The 21,598-nt window shown below is 45.6% G+C and overlaps 1 protein-coding gene across 3 annotated transcripts in view; it reads right to left on the reverse strand.

Moving 5' to 3' along the window:
* GNG7 (G protein subunit gamma 7) overlaps nt 1–20,360 on the reverse strand; it is a 42,383-nt gene extending 22,023 nt beyond the window's left edge. The window contains exons 1-3 of one of the 3 annotated variants that reach the window (XM_033082203.2): nt 20,330–20,360; nt 4,311–4,371; nt 151–216 (exon numbers count right to left, since the gene is read on the reverse strand). The gene's annotated coding sequence lies outside the window, so the exon portion shown is untranslated. Of the gene's footprint in view, nt 1–150; nt 217–4,310; nt 4,372–20,329 lie in introns of those variants that run through there. The other 2 variants (XM_033082201.2, XM_033082202.1) reach the window with 2 other exon arrangements.
* Nucleotides 20,361–21,598: the final 1,238 nt, after the last annotated feature.

Below are 21,598 nucleotides of genomic sequence, written 5' to 3' on the forward strand. Positions count from 1 at the left end.
AATTCATTCCAGCCCCTCCCAGTCCATTCCCAGCCAGAAGGAGCCGACCAGTGACTCAATACTGATCAATAATCAATAACCAATAATCAATAATCAATAACCAATAACCAATAATCAATAACCAACCCCTGACCCAGCAGCAGCTCTCACCTCCCTGCAGAGCAGCCTCTGCCTCCCTCCCCAGGCCTGGAGGGTTCCAGGATCTGCTGCTTCCTCCTGCAGGAAAAAATGGGAATTGTTCAGATAAAATTGATTACTGATGGGTAATTATTGTAATAATATAATATTTAATGTTCATTATTAATGGAGAAAAAATTCATTATTGATAGGTAATTATTATAAAGTTACAATAGTTAATGTTCATTATTAATGGAGATAAATTCATTATTGATAGGTAATTATTGTAACAATATAATGGTTAATATTAATTATTAATGGAGAAAAAGTCATTATTGATAGGTAATTATCATAATAATTTAATGGTTAATGTTTATTATTATTGGAGATAAAATTCATTATTGATGGGTAATTATCAGAATAATTTAATGGTTAATGGTCATTATTAATGGAGAAAAAAATAATTATTGATAGGTAATTAATGTAATAATATAGTGGTTAATATGAATTATTAATGGAGTTAAAATTAATTACTGGTGGATAATTATCAGAATAATATAATGGTTAATATTCATTATTAATGGAGATAAAATTCATTATTTATAGATAATTACCATCATTATATAATGGTTAATATTAATTATTAATGGAGAAAAAGTCATTATTGATAGGTAATTATCATAATAATTTAATGGTTAATGTTCATTATTAATGGAGAAAAAATCATTATTGATAGGTAATTATTGAAATAATATAATGGTTAATATGAATTATTAATGGAGATAAAATTTATTATTTATAGGTAATTATCATAATTATATAATGGTTAATGTCCATCATTAATGAGATAAAATTCATTATGGATATATAATTATTGTAATAATATCATGGTTAATGTTAATTATTAATGGAGAAAAAATTCATTAGTGATAGATAATTATTGTAATAATATAATGGTTAATGTTCATTATTAATGAGATAAAAATCATTATTGATAGGTAATTTTCAGAATAATTTAATGCCTAATGTTAATTATTAATGGAGAAAAAATCATTATTGACTGATAATTATAAGAATAATGTAATGGTTAATATGAATTATTAATGGAGTTGAAATTAATTACTGATAGGTAATTATCAGAATAATATAATGGTTAATGTTAACTATTAATAGAGAAAAAAAATCATTATTGATATAAATTACCATAATTATATAATGGTTAATGTTCATTATTAATGGAGTTAAAATTCATTACTGATGGGTAATTATCAGAATAATATAATGGCTAATGTTAATTATTATTGGAGAAAAAATCATTATTGATTGATAATTATCAGAATAATGTAATGGTTAATGTTCATTATTAATGGAGAAAAAATCATTATTGATAGGTAATTATTGAAATAATATAATGGTTAATATGAATTATTAATGGAGATAAAATTTATTATTTATAGGTAATTATCATAATTATATAATGGTTAATGTCCATCATTAATGAGATAAAATTCATTATGGATATATAATTATTGTAATAATATCATGGTTAATGTTAATTATTAATGGAGAAAAAATTCATTAGTGATAGATAATTATCAGAATAACATAATGATTAATATTCATTATTAATGGAGAAAAAATCATTATTGACTGATAATTATCGAATTTGTGGTCAGTGATTTTCTCAGGTTGGAATAAATAAAATAAAAATTAAAATAAATTAATTTTGTACACAATAAAACCTGTGAACCAAGATTTGCTCAGGTTGGAATAAATAAAAATTAAAAATAAAATAATTCTGTACACAATCAAATTTGTGAACCAAGATTTGCTCAGGTTGGAATAAATAAAATAAAAATAAATTAATTTTGTATACAATAAAAATCTGTGATCAGTGATTTACTCAGGTTGGAATAAATAAAATAAAAATTAAAAATAAAATAATTTTGTACACAATAAAATCTGTGAACCAAGATTTGCTCAGGTTGGAATAAATAAAATAAAAATTAAAAATAAAATAATTTTATACAAAATAAAAATCTTTGATCAAAGATTGGCTCAGAGCTGCAGCACCAACATTTCCCATAATAAATCCCAACAAGAACAATTCCATTTTTCCTTTTTTTTTTGTTTTTTTATCCCTTTTTTTTGTTTTTTTTCCCCTTTTTTATCCCTTTTTTTTGTTTTTTTATCCCTTTTTTTTGTTTTTTTCCCTTTTTTTCCTTTTTTTTTGTTTTTTTATCCTTTTTTTTGTTTTTTTTTTTCCCTTTTTGGCCCATTCTGAGCCCCAGCCCCTCCTCAGGACACCCCAAGGACACAAACCAGGCCAAGGTGACACAAATGGGACAGGGAGGGACATTGGGGATTTTATTTTAGGAAACTGAGCCAGGAGGGGGAGCTCAGGTGGGGATGTCCAGCCCCTAAATCAGCTAATGAGTGAATCATTAATTTAATTTATGCCTCATTAATTGGTGGATCATTTTTGGACACTCCCAGCCCCACAAAAAGCTGCTGGGATCTCCTAAAAAAATAAAAATTTCTGCTCAAAAAACAACTGGGGATCCTCTGGAGCTCAGGTCAGTGAATCAAAATCTTCAGATCTTGCTATAAAAAATTGATATTTTTTAATATTTAGCATTTTGAAGATGGAGAATATTGAAATAATTAAGGAATTATGATATTGTGGGGTTTGGGAGGAAGGATCAATAAATTCCAGGAAAAAAAATTAATTATTTTATGGAGAATCATTCCAATTTATAGAATATTGAAATATTTAATAATGATGATATTGGGGGGTTTGGGATGGAAGGATCAGCAAATTCCAGGAAAAAAAAATGGAATTATTTTATGAAGAATCATTCCAGTTTAGAGAATATTTAAATAATTAAGGAATGGTGATATTGTGGGGTCTGGGATGGAAGGATCAGCAAATTCCAGGAAAAAAAAATGGAATTATTTTATGAAGAACCATCCCAATTTAGAGAATATTTAAATATTTAAGGAATGGTGATGCTGTGGGGTTTGGGAGGAAGGATCAGCAAATTCCAGGAAAAAAAACTGGAATTATTTTATGGCTGGGGATCCTTGGAGGGACAGGGGAGCAACTCTGGAGCTCAGCTCAGTGATTTGTGACCTTCAAAATCTTGCTAGAAAAATTCAGAATTTTTTAATATTAAGAGTTTTGAAGATGGAGAATATTTAAATAATTAACGAATTATGATATTGTGGGGTTTGGGGTGGAAGGATCAGGGAATTCCAGGAAAAAAATGGAATTATTTTATGAAGAATCATTCCAGTTTAGAGAATATTGAAATAATTAAGGAATGATGATATTGTGGGGTTTGGGATGGAAGGATCAATAAATTCCAGGAAAAAAAATTAATTATTTTATGGAGAACCATTCCAGTTTAGAGAATATTTAAATAATTAAGGAATTGTGATATTAAGGAATGATGATATTGTGGAGTTTGGGATGGAAGGATCAGCAAATTCCAGGAAAAAATAAATGGAATTATTTTATGAAGAACCATCCCAGTTTAGAGAATATTGAAACATTTAAAGAATGATTGGTGATGCTGTGGGGTTTGGAATAGAAGGGACCTGAAGGATCAGAGAATTCCAGGAACAAAAATGGAATTATTTTATGAAGAATTCACACACAGCACATTTTTGTGTCCCCAGGGCCACCTGAGGTCACCTCTGAGGGCAGGGACAGCCCCAGTGTGACCCTGGGCAGGGCTGGGAGCACCCTTGGGTGGGGCTGGGAGCACCCTTGGGTGCTGCAGGGAGGGGACTGGGGGGGTTCAGGACCCTTGTGGGGCTCAGGAAGGGTCTGGGTGTCCCTGGCTGTCCCTGGGTGTCCCTGGGTGTCCCTGGGTGTCCCTGGGTGTCCCTGGCTGTCCCTGGGTGTCCCTGGGTGTCCCTGGGGGTCCCTGGCTGTCCCTGGGCGTCCCTGGCTGTCCCTGGGTGTCCCTGGCTGTCCCTGGCTGTCCCTGGGCGTCCCTGGCTGTCCCTGGGTGTCCCTGGCTGTCCCTGGCTGTCCCTGGCTGTCCCTGGGTCTCCCTGGCTGTCCCTGGGGGTCCCTGGGTGTCCCTGGGTGTCCCTGGCTGTCCCTGGCTGTCCCTGGGTGTCCCTGGCTGTCCCTGGCTGTCCCTGGGTGTCCCTGGGTGTCCCTGGGTGTCCCTGGCACTCACCTGGGCAGGTGTCCCCTCCTCCTGTGGCACTCAGGGCACCTTGGCAGGGGAAAGGACAAACCTGGAATCAACAAAAACAGAGAGAGTTGGAAAGGGCCCTGCAGGAACTGCAGCTCCTGTCAGCAGCAGCTGGGAAACCTGAAATCCTTCCCAGCCCCTGTTTTATTTGTGTTTTATTTGTGTTTTATTTGTGTTTTATTTGTGTTTTATTTGTGTTTTATTCCTGTTTTTTCCCTGGTTTTTTTTCTCTGTTTTTTCCCTGTTTTATTCCCCTGTATTCCCCTGTTTTTTCTCTGTATTATTTCTGTATTTCCCCTGGTTTTTTCCCCTGTATTTCCCTGTTTATTCCCTGTTTTTTTCTCTGTTTTATTCCTGTATTTTCCCTGGTTTATTCCTGTTTTATTCCTGTATTTTCCCTGTTGTATTCCTGTTTTATTCCTGTATTTTCCCTGTTTTTTCCCCTGTATTCCCCAATTTTATCCCTGCATTTTCCCTGTGTTTTCCCTGCATTTTCCCTGTTTTATTCCTGTATTTACCCTGTATTTTCCCTGTTTTATTCCTGTATTTTCCCTGCATTTTCCCTGTTTCATTCCTGTATTTCCCCTGTATTTCCACTGCTGGACTCCAGCCCATTCCAGAACAATCCAATCCAGCCCATTCCCCACCAGGGCTGTGTCCTGTGGGTTTATTTACAATTCACATTTCAGGATGTTCAGAACCTCCTTGGAGATTTTTTGTGGGGTGGTGAAATCCTAAAATCCCTCAGAGGAGGGGCTGGGTGGGGATGGTGAGGGTGGGATTGAGGTGGGTTCAACACACTCAGCTGTGGGGTTGGGAGTGAAAAATTCAATTTGTGTCAACTCAGACCTGGCCTGGAACACATCCATGATCTATCCATGATCCATGATCCAACCATCATCCATCCATCATCCATCCATCATCCATCCATCCATCATCCATCCATCCATGATCCATGATCCATCATCCATCATCCATCATCCATCCATCATCCATCCATCATCCATCCATCCATCATCCATCCATCCATCATCCATCCATCCATCATCCATCCATCATCCATCCATCATCCATCCATCATCCATCATCCATCCATCATCCATCCATCATCCATCATCCATCCATCATCCATCATCCATCCATCATCCATCCATCATCCATCATCCATCCATCATCCATCCATCCATCATCCATCCATCCATCCATCCATCATTCATCCATCCATCCATCCATCCATCCATCCATCATCCATCCATCATTCATCCATCCATCCATCCATCATCCATCATCCATCATCCATCCATCCATCATCCATCCATCCATCATCCATCCATCATCCATCCATCCATCATCCATCCATCCATCATCCATCCATCATCCATCCATCATCCATCCATCATCCATCCATCCATCATCCATCCATCCATCATCCATCATCCATCCATCCATCCATCATCCATCCATCCATGATCCATCATCCATCCATCCATCCATCCATCATCCATCCATCATCCATCCATCATCCATCCATCATCCATCCATCATCCATCCATCCATCATCCATCCATCCATCATCCATCATCCATCCATCCATCCATCATCCATCCATCCATCATCCATCATCCATCCATCATCCATCCATCATCCATCCATCATCCATCATCCATCATCCATCCATCATCCATCCATCCATCCATCATCCATCCATCATCCATCATCCATCATCCATCCATCATCCATCCATCATCCATCCATCATCCATCCATCCATCATCCATCCATCATCCATCATCCATCCATCCATCATCCATCCATCATCCATCATCCATCATCCATCCATCCATCATCCATCCATCCATCATCCATCATCCATCCATCATCCATCCATCATCCATCCATCCATCCATCCATCATCCATCCATCATCCATCATCCATCATCCATCCATCATCCATCCATCATCCATCCATCATCCATCCATCCATCATCCATCATCCATCCATCATCCATCCATCCATCATCCATCCATCCATCATCCATCATCCATCCATCATCCATCCATCATCCATCCATCCATCCATCCATCATCCATCATCCATCCATCATCCATCATCCATCATCCATCCATCATCCATCATCCATCATCCATCCATCATCCATCATCCATCATCCATCCATCCATCATCCATCCATCCATCCATCCATCCATCCATCATCCATCCATCCATCATCCATCATCCATCATCCATCCATCCATCCATGATCCATCCATCCATCATCCATCATCCATCCATCATCCATCCATCCATCATCCATCATCCATCCATCATCCATCCATCCATCATCCATCCATCCATCATCCATCCATCATCCATCATCCATCATCCATCATCCATCCATCCATCATCCATCCATCCATCATCCATCCATCATCCATCCATCCATCATCCATCATCCATCCATCCATCATCCATCCATCATCCATCCATCATCCATCATCCATCCATCATCCATCCATCCATCATCCATCCATCCATCATCCATCCATCCATCCATCCATCCATCCATCATCCATCATCCATCATCCATCCATCCATGATCCATCCATCCATCATCCATCATCCATCCATCATCCATCCATCCATCATCCATCCATCATCCATCCATCCATCCATCCATCATCCATCCATCATCCATCCATCATCCATCATCCATCATCCATCAATCATCCATCCATCCTTGTTTCCATCCTTTTCTCCATCATTTTTCCATCCTTGTTTCCATCCCTCTCTCCCCAAACCATCACTCCCCACCCCAGGATTGCAGAAATTCCCAATTCCCTCCCCCAATCCCACGGGATTTGTCCCATCAGCCCCACCCCTGATATTCCCAAGGCTGGGAGAGGGCAGAATCAACAAAACAAACCATGGAAAAACACCCTGAAAGTGAAAGACAAGGAGAGAGACAAAGATTGAACAAAGAAAGGGAAGAGGAAGGCAGAGCTGCAGCTTTTCCTCCTCTGTTCCTCCCCACAAGGAGCCAATTAAAAATCCCACACACTCAATTAATTCCAGTTCCAGGGGAGCTGCAAGCACAGAGCCACTATTGAGGTGAGGGAAAATTGCTGCCTTCTGTTCTTTTGTCAGGTGGCAGAGAATGACAACTGCAAAATGAAAAAAAAAAAAAAGGAAAAAAAAAAAAGAAATTTGGGTTCCAGCACAGTGAGGGATTTCAGGAATTGAAATCATTCTCACAGGACACAGATCTGTGGAAAATCCCAAATGTTCTCCCCACATCCCAACTTTCACACCTCACCACTTCCTTGTTTTGTTCTCAACAAGTGCTCAGGATGTGCTTAAGGAAAAAACCTCCCTAAAATCTCCTTCCTTCAGGAACCTGCCCAGTGCTTGAATTTATTCCTGGGATAAATTTCACCCCAAATCCTGCAGCTCCCCTCTGCTCTCAGCACAAAATCCCCAAATTCCTGCTGGGAATGACCCCACAAGGAGCAGAAAATATAAATTATTATCCCAGTGTTGTTTCAAGGATGACAAACAGGGAGCTGCGGCAGTGCCAGGCTGAGCTGGGGTTTCCAGAATTAACAAAACCCAGCCCAGAGAGGAGCAGCAGGAAAAGCAGAATTAAAAATTGTTAAACAAAAATTGTGTGTGCTGCTGGGGCTGTGCCACAGGGAACACAGAGAGGGCAACAGGGAAAAACATCTCTGGGGTTGGGATGGGAAAATTCATAATTCTGGGGATGGGAATGGGGAAAAAATAATCATTTTGGGGATGGGAATTGGGAAAAATCATCATTCTGGGGATGGGAATGGGGAAAAAATAATCATTTTGGGGATGGGAATGGGGAAATTCATCATTCTGGGGGAGAGAATGGGGAAAAAATTCATCCTTCTGGGATGGGAATGGGGAAAAAATAATCATTCTGGGAAAAAAAAATCATCATTCTGGGGATGGGAACTGGGGAAAAAATCATCATTTTGGGGGTGGGAACTGGGAAAAATCATTATTTTCTGGGAACTGAGAACTGGGGAAATTCATCATTCTGGGGATGGGAATGAGGAAAAAAATCATCATTCTGGGAGAAAAAATCATCATTTTGGGGATGGGATCTGGGAAATTCATCCTTCTGGGGATGGGAATGGGGAAAAAATCATCATTCTGGGGGTAGGAATGGGGAAAAATCACCATTCTGAGGATGGGGAAATTAGGGTTTTTTAATCACAAATTCCACAAATGAGGATGGAAAAATCCTCCACCTCAAGTTCCACCTGCCTCATCCTCACCAAACCTTTTTCTGCTCCAGACTTTCCCCCTCACCAAAAAAAAAAAAAAAAACCAAACCTCTTCTGGAATAGATGTGTTCAAAGCCAGGTCTAAACTGATAGAAATTGTTTTTTTAATCACAAATTCCACGAATGAGAATGGAAAAATCCTCCACCTCAAGTTCCACCTGCCTCATCCTCACTAAAACTTTTCCTCTTCTAGACTTCCCCCCTCACCAGAACAATCCCTTTTGGAATAGATGTGTTCAAACTGATCCATTCCCTGAGTCCTGGAATTCCATCCCTGATCCCAAATCCCTCCCCAGCTCTCCTGGAGCCCCTTCAGCCTCTGGAAATCTCTGAGCTTTCCCTGGAGCTTCTCCAGCCTGGCCTTGGACATTGCAGAGATTCAGGAGCAGCCACAGCAAATCTGGGAATTCCATCCCAGCCCCTTCCCACCCTCACAGCCAGGAATTCCTGCCCAAAATCCCTCCCAAATCTCATTTTTCCCAGTTTCAATCCATTCCCTGTGTCCTGTCCCTCCATCCCTCATCCCAAATCCCTCCTCAGTTCTCCTGGATCTCCTTTAGCCTCTGGAAGTTGCTCCCTGGAATTTCTCCTCTTCAACCCAGCCTTGAATCCTCACATCCAAGGAATTCTTCCCAAAATCCCACCCAAATTCCCATTTCCCAGTTTAAATCCCTTCCCTGTGTCCTGTCCCTGCATCCCTGATCCCAAATCCCTCCCCAGCTCTCCCAGAATCCCTTCACCCTCTGGAAGTGGTTCCCTGGAATTTCTCTTCTCCAGCCTGACCCTGAATCCTCACAGCCAAGGAATTCTTCCCAAAATCCCTCCCAAATTCCCTTTTCCCAGTTTCAATCCATTCCCTGAATCCTGAAATTCCACTTTTTTGGTCCCAAATCCCTTCCCAGCTCTCCTGGATCTCCTTCAGCCTCTGGAAATGGCTCCCTGGAGCTTCTCCTCTTCAACCCAGCCTTGAATCATCACATCCAAGGAATTCCTGCCCAAAATCCCACCCAAATTCCCATTTCCCAGTTTAAATCCATTCCCTGTGTCCAAGAATTCCATCCCTGATCCCAAATCCCTCCCCAGCTCTCTCAGAATCCCTTCAGCCTCTGGAAGTGGCTCCCTGGAATTTCTCTGTTCCAGCCTGGTCTTGAATCATCACATCCAAGGAATTCCTGCCCAAAATCCCATCCAAATTCCCATTTCCCAGTTTCAATCCATTCCCTGTATCCAAGAATTCCATTCTTTATCCCAAATCCCTCCCCAGCTCTCCCAGAATCCCTTCAGCCTCTGGAAGTGGCTCCCTGGAATTTCTCCTCTTCAACCCAGCCTTGAATCATCACATCCAAGGAATTCTTCCCAAAATCCCTCCCAAATCTCCCATTTCCCAGTTTAAATCCATTCCCTGTGTCCAAGAATTCCATTCTTTATCCCAAATCCCTCCCCAGCTCTCCTGGGGACAGATTTGTGGGTTCTCACTTCCCAATCCAGATTTGGTTTTTTTTCCCAAAGTCATGCAGCTCTGCTCCTGGAATTCTTTCAGAGCCATTAATGAAACCCTGGAATTGCTCTCTGTGATTTATAAATTGGGATCATGCTGTTATCCATGAGGAGCACTGCCAGCCCTCATCACCCCTGATTTTATTTCAACAAAACCTGGCAAAAATGGATTTTTTCCCTGGATGATCCCACTGAAAATTTGAAAAATCCCAACAAATTTTACAAATCTTGGAATTTCCAACCACTCAGAGCACGGAGGGGAAAACATTCCTGCATGGCTAAAACATTCAGGAAAATGTGGATGTGGAAAAAGCTTTTCCAATCTGTTCTGACTGATTTTAATGCCAGCCCCAAACCCAAGGCACGGCTCAGTCCCAGCAGGATCCAAACCTGGAATTACAGCACAAACACCACGGGGGAGAGCTCAGGGATGCAGGGGATGGGAATTTGGGGGATGAGATGAATAAAAAAAAAAAAGATTGGGGAAGTTTGGGGGAGAAAAAGGAGCAGAAGAAGTTCTGTGGGTTCTGGAATGGCAGGGAAATTTCTGAGAGAGGTGGGGAGGGGATGGATAATTCCTGAGTTGGGAATTTCTGAGAGAGTTGGGAAGGGGATGGAGAATTAATGAGAGAGTTGGGAATTCATGAGAGAGTTGGGAAGGGGATGGAGAATTCCTGAGTTGGGAATTTCTGAGAGAGTTGGGAATTCCTGAGAGAGTTGGGAATTCCTGAGAGAGTTGGGAATTCCTGAGAGAGTTGGGAAGGGGATGGAGAATTCCTGAGAGAGTTGGGAATTCTTCAGAGAGTTGGGAATTCTTCAGAGAGTTGGGAATTCCTCAGAGAGCTGGGAAGGGGCTGGAGAATTCCTAAGAGAGCTGGGAATTCTTCAGAGAGTTGGGAAGGGGCTGGAGAATTAATGAGAGAGTTGGGAATTCCTGAGAGAGCTGGGAAGGGGATGGAGAATTCCTGAGAGAGTTGGGAAAGGATTGGAGAATTCCTGAGAGAGTTGGGAATTCCTGAGAGAGTTGGGAAGGAGCTGGAGAATTCCTGAGAGAGCTGGGAATTCCTGAGAGAGTTGGGAATTCCTGAGAGAGTTGGGAATTCCTGAGAGAGTTGGGAAGGAGCTGGAGAATTCCTGAGAGAGCTGGGAATTCCTGAGAGAGCTGGGAAGGGGCTGGAGAATTCCTGGGAAGGGGCTGGAGAATGAATGAGGGAACTGAGAAAGGGTCCCAGGATTCCCTGGATTGTTCCAGAGCCCCTGGAATGTCCCAGAACCCCTGGAATGTCCCAGAACCCCTGGAATGTCCCCAGGATTCCCTGGAGGTGACCTGAGTGACCCCAAACCCCAGCTGGGATTGAGCTGATTGATTCACCCCAAAGCACAGAGATTTTTACACATTTCCCTCCAAACCCTCGAGGATTTTCTGGGATTTCCCTCCAAACCTCTGAGGTTTTTCCTGCACTTACCCCCAAACCTCCTTTTCCAGGATTTACCTCCAAATTTCCAAGATTTTTTCTGGGATTTACCTCCAAACCTCTGAGGATTTTCCTCAATTTATCCCCAAAACTTCAGATTTTTTTCTGAATTTACCTCCAAACCTCAAGGATTTTCCCAGATTTATTTCCAAGGTTTTTCCTGAATTTACCTCCAAGGATTTTCCAGGATTTCCCTCCAAAGCACTGAGATCTTTTGCTGGATTTACCTCCAAATTTCCCAAACCTCCAAGGATTTTCCTGCATTTACATCCAAAAATTTTCCTAAATTTACCCCCAAACCTCGAGGTTTTTCTTGAATTTACCCCCAAACTTTGAGGTTTTTCCAGGATTTCCCTCCAAACCTTTGAGGTTTATCTTGAATTTACCTCCAAACTGTTGAGGATTTTCCTGGATTTTCCAAAATTCAGAAATTTTTCCTAAATTTACCCCCAAACCCCCAAAGTTTTTCCTGAATTTACCCCCAAAACTCAGAGATTTTTCCCAAATTTACCCCTAAATCTCCAAGGTTTTTATTGAATTTCCCTCCAAAACTCAGAAATTTTTCCTAAATTTACCCCCAAATCTCCAAGATTTTTATTGAATTTCCCTCCAAACCTCAGAGATTTTTCCCAAATTTACCCCTAAATGTCCAAGGTTTTTATTGAATTTCTCTCCAAAACTCAGAGATTTTTCCCAAATTTCCTCCAAAAACTCCAAATTTCCACCTCACCACCTCCCCCAAATTCACCTCTGAGACTCTGAACCGCTCAGAAACCTGAATTTGAATTTTTAAATTTATTTTTTTTTTGCACCAGAGATGCTCACAATGCTTGACAAGCCCTCTGCTATTTTGGGAATTTCATCTGCAGGTGGAATTGGATTTCTGTTCCCATGACTGACAACAAAACTCCAGGCTGGCCTATGGCAGCTGCTGCTATTTTCAGCTCTCTGCCTCTCTCCAGAGTTATTCCAGAGGTGAGAAATATTTCCACAAGAGTGTTATTCACAAAAAAAATGGGAGAAAAATAATTAAAAATCGCTGAATTTGGAATTTTTTTTGCTCCAGGGTGAAGGGTTGGGTGCAGCAATGAGATGGTGGAGGGGTAAAATGGAATTAAAGTTGTTGTTGGAAGGGGGAAAATGGATTTAAAATTAAAATATTTCTCAGCAGGAAGGGAGGAGATGATCTCTCCATGGTGGTAGGGCAGGAATGGGAATTGTCTGGGGGAAATTCAGAAAAAAAACTCAGAGGTTTGGAGAGAAATCTGGGAAAAAACTCAGAGATAAATCCAGGAAAATCCTCAGAGGTTTGGAGAGAAATTCAGAAAAAACCTCGAAGTTTGGAGGTAAATCTGGGAAAATCCTCAGAGATAAATTCAGAAAAAAACCTCAGAGGTTTGGGGGGAAATCTGGGGAAAATCTTTTGAGTTTTGGAGGTAAATCTGGAAAAAAACTTCGAAGTTTGGAGGGAAATCTGGGAAAATCCTCAGAGATAAATCCAGGAAAATTCTCAGAGGTTTGGAGAGAAATTCAGAAAAAAAACCTCAGATGTTTGGAGGGAAATCTGGGAAAAAACTTCTGAGTTTTGGAGGTAAATCCTGGAAAAGCCTTGGAGGTTTGGAGGTGAATTCAGGAAAATCCTTGGAGTTTTGGAGGTAAAGCTGGGAAAATTCTCAAAGATTTGGAGGGAATTCTCCAGCCCTTTTCCAACTCTCAGCAATTCCCAGTTCCTTCAGAATTTCTCCAGCCCTTTTCCAGGAATTCTCAGCCCTTTCCCAACTCTCATTAATTCTCAGCCCTTTCCCAGAATTTCTCCAGCCCTTTCCCAACTCTCTCAGGAATTTTCAGTTCCCTCAGGAATTCTCCAGCCCTTTTCCAACTCCCTCAAGAATTCTCCAGCCCATTCCCAGGAATTCTCAGCCCTTTCCCAGCTCTCAGAATTTCTCCAGCCCTTTCCCAACTCCCTCAGGGAATTCTCAGCCGTTTTCCAACTCTCAGGAATTCTCCAGCCCTTTCCCAACTCTCTCAGCAATTCCCAGTTCCCTCAGAATTTCTCCAGCCCTTTTCCAGGAATTCTCAGCCCCTTCTCAGTTTCCCTCAGGGAATTCTCCAGCCCTTTCCCAGTTCCCCTCCGAATTTCTCCAGCCCTTTCCCAGAATTTCTCCAGCCCTTTCCCAACTCCCTCAGGATTTTCCAGCCCCTTCCCAACTCTCTCAGGAATTCCCAGTTCCCTCAGGAATTTTCCAGCCCTTTCCCAGGAATTCTCAGCCCTCTCCCAACTCTCAGGAATTCTCCAGCCCTTTTCCAACTCTCTCAGGATTTTTCAGCTCTCTCCCAACTGTCCCAGAATTTCTCCAGCTCTTTCCCAACTCCCTCAGGGAATTCTCAGCCTTTTCCCAACTCTCAGAAATTCTCAGCCCTTATCCAACTCTCTCACGAATTCCCAGTTCCCTCAGGAATTTTCCAGCCCTTTCCCAACTCTCAGGAATTCTCAGCCCTTTCCCAGAATTTCTCCAGCCCTTTTCCAACTCCCTCAGGGAATTCTCAGCCCCTTCCCAGGAATTCTCAGTCCTTTCCCAGCTCTCAGGAATTCTCCAGTCCTTTTCCAACTCTCAGAATTTCTCCAGCCCTTTTCCAAAATTTCTCCAGCCCTTTCCCAGCTCCCTCAGGAATTCCCAGCCCCTTTTCAGGAATTTTCAGCCCTTTTCCAACTCTCAGAATTTCTCCAGCCATTTCCCAGAATTTCTCCAGCCCTTTTCCAACTCCCTCAGGGAATTCTCAGCCCTCTCCCAACTCTCAGCAATTCTCAGCCCTTTTCCAACTCTCAGAATTTCTCCAGCCCTTTCCCAGCTCCCTCAGGAATTCCCAGCCCTCTCCCAGCCCCTTTTCCTTTCCTCTCCTCTCCTTTCAGCCCAGCCCAGCTCATGGAACAGCTCAAACTCCAGCGATAAAACCTTATCAGCAATCCCAGCCCGTGCCAGAGCTCTGCTGCCACTGCCTGATCCCAAATAAACAACCCAGGGACACACAGGCCTGGCCTGGAAACCCGGGCAAGCCCAGTCCTAACCTGGGACAGGCACAGGGAAAAGCTGAGCTGAGGTGGGAGGGAAAGAACAGAGAGGGGCAGAGCTGAAAACACCAAAGGAGATGGGAATGGAGCTTCAGTCGGGATTGGTGACATTAAACCTGGGATTAGTGACGTTAAACCTGGGATTGGTGACATTAAACCTGGGATTAGTGAAATTAAACCTGGGATTAGTGACATTAAACCTGGGATTAGTGACATTAAACCTGGGATTAGTGAAATTAAATCTGGGATTTGTGACATTAAACCTGGGATTTGTGACATTAAACCTGGGATTAGTGACATTAAACCTGGGATTAGTGACATTAAACCGGGGATTAGTGACATTAAACCTGGGATTTGTGAAATTAAACCTGGGATTAGTGACATTAAACCTGGGATTAGTGAAATTAAACCTGACTGGCACCAGCAGCACTGCCTGGGGCATCCAACACAGGGGTACTTTGGGCTGGGTTTAAACAAATTCATCCCCAGGAGCACTTTAGGCTGGGATTAAACAAATTCATCCCCAGGAGCACTTTGGGCTGGGTTTAACAAATTCATCCTCAGGGGCACTTTAGGCTGGGGTTAAAAAATTCATCCCAGGAGCACTTTAGGCTGGGTTTAAACAATTAATCTCAGGAGCACTTTAGGCTGGGGTTAAACAAATTTGTTTCCATGAGCACTTTAGGCTGGGGTTTAAAAAATTCATCACCAGGAGAACTTTGGGCTGGGTTAAACAAATTCATCCCCAGAAGCTCTTTAGGCTGGGATTATCCCCAGGAGCACTTTAGGCTGAGTTTAAAAAATTCATCCCCAGGAGCACTTTAGGCTGAGTTTAAAAAAATTCATCCCCAGGAGCACTTTGGGCTGGGTTTAAAAAATTCATCCCAGGAGCACTTTAGGCTGAATTTTAAAAAATTCATCCCCAGGAGCTCTTTAGGCTGGGGTTTAAAAATTCATCCCCAGGAGCACTTTAGATTGGGATTTTTTTTTTTTAATTAATTGATTGCTCAGGTGTTTTAAAGGAGGAAAATGATATTTAGGAGCAGGATTGTTGAAGACACAACATTTCAGAGGGATTTTCTGGGGAAAAATTTAAACTCAGATGAGTTTGAGAGAGAGTTTCACTTTCAGAAACCCCAAATGCAAACATGGTTTGGTTTTTTTTCCTTTTTTTTTTCCTTTTTTTTTTCTTTTTTTTGGTGTTTTTATTTTTTTTTTTTATTTTATTTTTGTCTCAAAGGGCAGGCAGGCAGCTGGATTTTCATTTTCAATTCTGTTCCCTTTCCCAGCTTGTGGAAAAGACAGAGGAGAGGAGAGGAAGACAAAGCAAAAAATAAAATAAAAAAAATCAACTGGAAACAGCTGGAAATTCAGAATCCAAATCTACACAAGATTTCTGTGAACCACTCCAGAAATTCCAGGAAATTCAAATTAGAGATTTTCTACCTACAGAAATTCCAGAATATTGGAATTAGAGATTTCCATCACTCCAGGAATTACAGAATATTCAAATTAGATACTCCAGGAAGTCCAAGAAATTGGAATTAGAGATTTTCTACCATTCCAGAAATTCCAGAAATTGAAATTAGAGATTTCTACCACTCCAGGAATCCCAGGAAATTCAAAATAGAGATTTCCACAACTCCAAGAATTCCAGAATATTGGAATTACAGATCTCTACCACTACAGAAATTACAGAATATTCAAATTAGAGATTTCCTCCACTCCAAGAATTACAGGAAATTAAAATTAGAGATTTTCTACCACTCCAGAAATTCCAGGAAACTGTAATTATGAGGTTTCCACCACTCCAAGAATTACAGGAAATTGGAATTAGAGTTTTCCACCACTACAGAAATTCCAGAAAATTGGAATTACAGATTTCTACTACCCCAGGAACCCCAGGAAATTGCAGCAATCCGATTTTCCCAGCCCAAATCTCAATGTGAGATCTTTACCCAAGGCCAGGTTGGGATTGTGGGGCAGGGGGAATTTCCCTGGATGTGTTTTCAGTCCCTCCAACCCAAACCATTCCAGGGTTTTGGTGAGCTCAGCTCCTCTGGTTCCTCAGAAAAATGAGAAAATAATTCTGGATTTACACCCTGAACTCCTCACTCATCTCCCACCAGCACAGGCCCCACATTTTATAAATCTGTCATTTTATTAATTTGTCATTTTATTAATTGGACATTTTATTAATTGGTGATTTTATTAATTGGTGATTTTATTAGTTGGTCATTTTATAAATAATTTTTCTTCCCCCTGAGCTCTTTTTCCCCAAACAATTCCAAAACTCCTCCCCTGCTCTTCCAGGTTTTTGGGGCAGCCACTGCTGTGCTGCTGCCCACAGTCCCTGGAAATTCAGGGAAAAACTGCCAGAAAATCAGGAAAAAAATGTCATAAAATCAGAGAAAAACTGCCATAAAATCAAGGAAAAAAACTGCCACACAATTAGGAAACAAGTGCCCTAAACTCAATAAACTACTGCCCTAAAATCAGGAAACACTGACAGAAAATCAGGGAAAGACTGCCATAAAATCAGAGGAAAACTGCAATAAAAACAGGAAAAAACCTGCCACAAAATCAGGGAAAAACTGCCACAAAATCAGGAAACAAGTGCCATAAAATCAGGAAACACTGCCATAAAATCAGAGGAAAACTACCATAAAATCAAGGAAAACCTGTCATAAAATCAGAGAAAAACTGCCATAAAATCAGGGGAAAACTGCAATGAAAACAGGAAAATACCTGCCACAAAATCAGGGAAAAACTGCCATAAAATCAGGAAAACACTGCCATAAAATTCAGGAAATTGCCATAAAATTCAGTTTTTAACAAGTGTGAGCAGCTCCTCTGGAGCCAAAGCAGGGATGAGGATTGGGGTCCCTTGTTAGGGACAGGCAGGGGACACAGCTCAGTGTCACTGTCACCCTGCAGGGGACACAGCTCAGTGTCACTGTCACCCTGCAGGGGACACAGCTGTGTCCCTGTCACCCTCCAGGGTTGGGGACACAGCTCAGTGTCCCTGTCACCCTGCAGGGGACACAGCTCCTTGTCCCTGTCACCCTGCAGGTGTCCCTGTCACCTCCCAGGGGACACAGCTCCTTGTCCCTGTCACCCTCCAGGGGACACAGCTCCCTGTCCCTGTCACCCTCCAGAGGACACAGCTGTGTCCCTGTCACCCTCCATGGCAGGGGACACAGCTCAGTGTCCCTGTCACCCTCCAGAGCAGGTGACACAGCTCCTTGTCCCTGTCACCCCCCAGGGGACACAGCTCAGTGTCACTGTCACCCTGCACAACAGGGGACACAGTTCTGTGTCCCTGTCACCCTCCAGGGGACACAGCTCTGTGTCCCTGTCACCCTCCAGGGGACACAGCTCTGTGTTCCTGTCACCCTCCTCCAGGGCAGGGGACACAGCTCTGTGTCACTGTCATCCCCCAGGGGACACAGCTCCTTGTCCATGTCACCCTCCAGGGGACACAGTTCTTTGTCCCTGTCACCCTGCAGGGGACACAGCTCCTTGTTCCTGTCACCCTGCAGGTGTCCCTGTCACCCTGCAGGGCAGCTCTGGCTGTGGGAATCCCCTCCTGAATCCCCTCCAGGGCTGAGGTGGGATCAGCAGGAACGGGAATGGACACCACAGCTCCCAGGCACACACAGATCCATTTCCATGAAAACCTCGGGCACAACCAGCTCTGCTTCACTGAACTGAGCTGCCTTTTCCTGGGGGGATGCTCTGCCTGCTTTTCCCCACAAATAATGGGATAAAATCCCAACAGATGGATTTGTTTTGTGCAGGCTCAAGGATGTGCCTGTGGATATCCCACAAAGACCTGTGGAACTGCTGGGGCTCTGAAAAAGCTGAAAAAAACCCAAAAATCACCTAAAAGGCCTCGAGTTTACCCAGCTCAAACACTGAGCTGCTGACTCCTGAGGTCTGTCCCACACCAGGCAGGAATCACCCCCAGGGCAGTGCCACAAGAAGCTCACAAAGCTGGAGGGTGCCAGTTTTCCCAAGGAAAAAACCAAATTTAGCCACAATAAGCTCCTCCAAGCAGCAGCAGAGGTGTCTCAGAGCAGACACAGCCCCAGCCCAGCCTGTTTGGTTTTGGTTTAGGGCCACACCTGATGGACACAGCCCAGCATGAGCCAAATCCCAGATTTGTACCCACAAAAAAAATAAAAAACATCCATCTCTGCTTCCCTGCACTTCCCCATCCCCACTGCACAGCTGCAATTGGAAGTGAGGAGCAGAGACAGATCTCCCTCAGATTTTCTCTCTCTCTCTCCCTTTGTCTGCAGCACCCACTTCCCTCCTCTACACCTCAAGAAGACAAATCCCCGATGCTGCAGCCACCCCTCCTTTATGTAACCCACACAATTCCCGAGCCCTGCCCTGCTCCAGCGGGATCCCAGCGCTGTCCTGGCTGCTCTGCACCCTCAGCTCGCACGTGGGGAACCAACAAATCAATTCTGCCGTGCTCCATGTCCTGCCGAGCTCCTTTTCACCCCAAACCAGCCTCTGGCTCACCGTTAATTCACCAGCAGCTGGCACTGAACTGTCCCCTCATGGATTCTCCTGTCCCTTGGCACAGATGTCCCTCAGGTGCCACCCCCTCAATTCCCTCACACAAAATCCTGGAGATCCCCAAAATCCCAGAGCAGCCCCACAAATCCCATCCCTGAGCCTTGTGCTGGAATCCCCTCCGAGCTCACCCCGAGCCCTCCCAGCCCCCCAAACCTGCTGTCCCTTGGCACAGATGTCCCTCAGTGCCACCCCCCCTCAGGCCCCCTCTGCCCCCCAGCCCCTCAATTCTCTCACACAAAAACCCCAAAAATTCCAGGGCAGAGACCCCCCCAAAATCCCAGAGCAGCCCCACAAATCCCTGAGCCTTGTGCTGAAATCCCTCCTCAGTGCTGAAATCCCCTCCGAGCTGCTCACCCCGAACCCTCCCAGGGCCCCAAATCTGCTGTCCCTTGGCACAGATGTCCCTCAGTGCCACCCCCCCTCAGGTCCCCTCAGCCCCCTCAGCCCCTCAATTCCCTCACACAAAATCCTGGAAATCCCCAAAATCCCAGGGCAGCCCCACAAATCCCATCCCTGAGCCTTGTGCTGAAATCCCTCCTCAGTGCTGAAATCCCCTCCGAGCTGCTCACCCCGAACCCTCCCAGCCCCCCAGTCCTGCTGTCCCTTGGCACAGATGTCCCTCAGTCCCCTCTGCCCCCAGCCCCTCAATTCCCTCACACAAAAACCCTAAAAATCCCAGGGCAGAGACCCCCCCAAAAATCCCAGGGCAGCCCCACAAATCCCATCCCTGAGCCTTGTGCTGAGACCCCTCCGAGCTCACCCCGAGCCCTCCCCTCACGGAGCCCCCCCAGCCCAGCTCCCCCCGGCGCTGCCCTGTCCCCCACACCCCCTGATCCTCCCCCCGCCCTCAGCCCCAGCCCGGCCCCGCTCACCCTCCCCGGAGCCCCCTCACCCTCCCCGGGCTCCCCCGGCCCAGCCCCGCCGCCCCCCCCGGGTGGAGAGGGGCCCCGGGCAGGGCCGCGCCGGGGTGGGAGCTCCGCCAAGCCGCGGTTTGAGCCAGCCGGGCGTCCCCTCCCGCTGTGCCCGGCCCGTCCCGCCCCGTTCGCGGCGGTTCCTCACCGGTACCGGCGGCAGCGGGCGCGGAGCGGAGCCGCCGCCTCAGACACCGCGCGGCGCAACGCACCCTGCTGGCCCGCGGGCGGCGCCGGCCACGCCCCCTCCGCCTGACTGACAGCACCACCAGCCAATGGGAGCCCGCGGAGAGCGGCGCGCGGGGGGCGGTCCGAACGGGGGGCGGGACCACAAGCGGCCGCCAAGTTCGGTTGCGGCGGCGGCGCGGAGGGAGGGCGGGGAGGGGGCGGGGCCGGCGGAGGAGCGGCGGGAGGAACGGCCAATCAGCGAGCGGGGCGGGAAATAGGGCGTGGTTATGTGTGTATCTCATTAATATTAATGAGGTGGGAGGGGCTCGTGGCGGCCGGGGCGCCGGGAGGGGACACCGAGGGGACACCGAGGGGACAACCCGGGATGTCCCGGTGGGTGACGTCCCCTGGTGCCCCCCAAGGGCTCCCCGAGATCCCCCAGGCTGGATCCCTCTGGGAGCCACCGGCGCTGCCCTGCGACACCCCCGGAACGCGGGGACGCTGCGCTGCCACCCCCGGGGGGGACACACGGCGGGGGAGGCGCTGCCGGGACACTCCCTCATACCGTGCCCCCCGAAAGTGAGGCGTGCAGGATGCGGGACCTGGATGCACCCCAGGGACCCCAGGAGCGGCCCCACCGCAGGGTCACCCCCTGTTTCCAGCGGGACCCCCAGGGCTGCGTGGCTGCAGGGAAGGTCACAGGTCCCACAGACCGATCTGTGACCCCGTTACAGCACTCGGGACACCCCAAATCCCCCAGAGCATCCCCGGGCACTGCCCAGCCCTGCGTGCCGGGGTCTCAGCCTCGCTCTCCCCCCACCTTGGGGAGCTGCTGCCCCGTTGTCCCGAGGGGAAAATCCGTGGGGATGAATCAACAGCGGGAGTCACCGGGGGGAGCGCAAATCACGCCCTGAATAGAGGCTTTGATCCCCCCCGGTAGTGTCCGGTCCCGGTGGTGCGTGGTCCCGGCGGGGCTCGGTCCTGGTGGTGCCCGGTCCCGGTGGTGCCCGGTCCCGGTGGTGCCCGGTCCCGGTGGTTTCCAGTCCTGGTGGTTCCCAGTCCCGGTGGTGCCCGGTCCCGGTGGTGCTCGGTCCCGGTGATGCCCGGTCCCGGCGGTTCCCAGTCCCAGTGATGCCCGGTACCGGTAGTGCCCGGTCCCGGTGGTTCCCGGTCCCGGCGGGGCTCGGGGGGCCCGGAGCCCCCTCGGGTGTCACCGTGGGGGGACACAGCCCCGTCCCAGCCATCGCTT

The sequence above is a fragment of the Catharus ustulatus genome, chromosome 29 (assembly GCF_009819885.2).
Source record: "Catharus ustulatus isolate bCatUst1 chromosome 29, bCatUst1.pri.v2, whole genome shotgun sequence".
Classification (NCBI taxonomy): domain Eukaryota; kingdom Metazoa; phylum Chordata; class Aves; order Passeriformes; family Turdidae; genus Catharus; species Catharus ustulatus.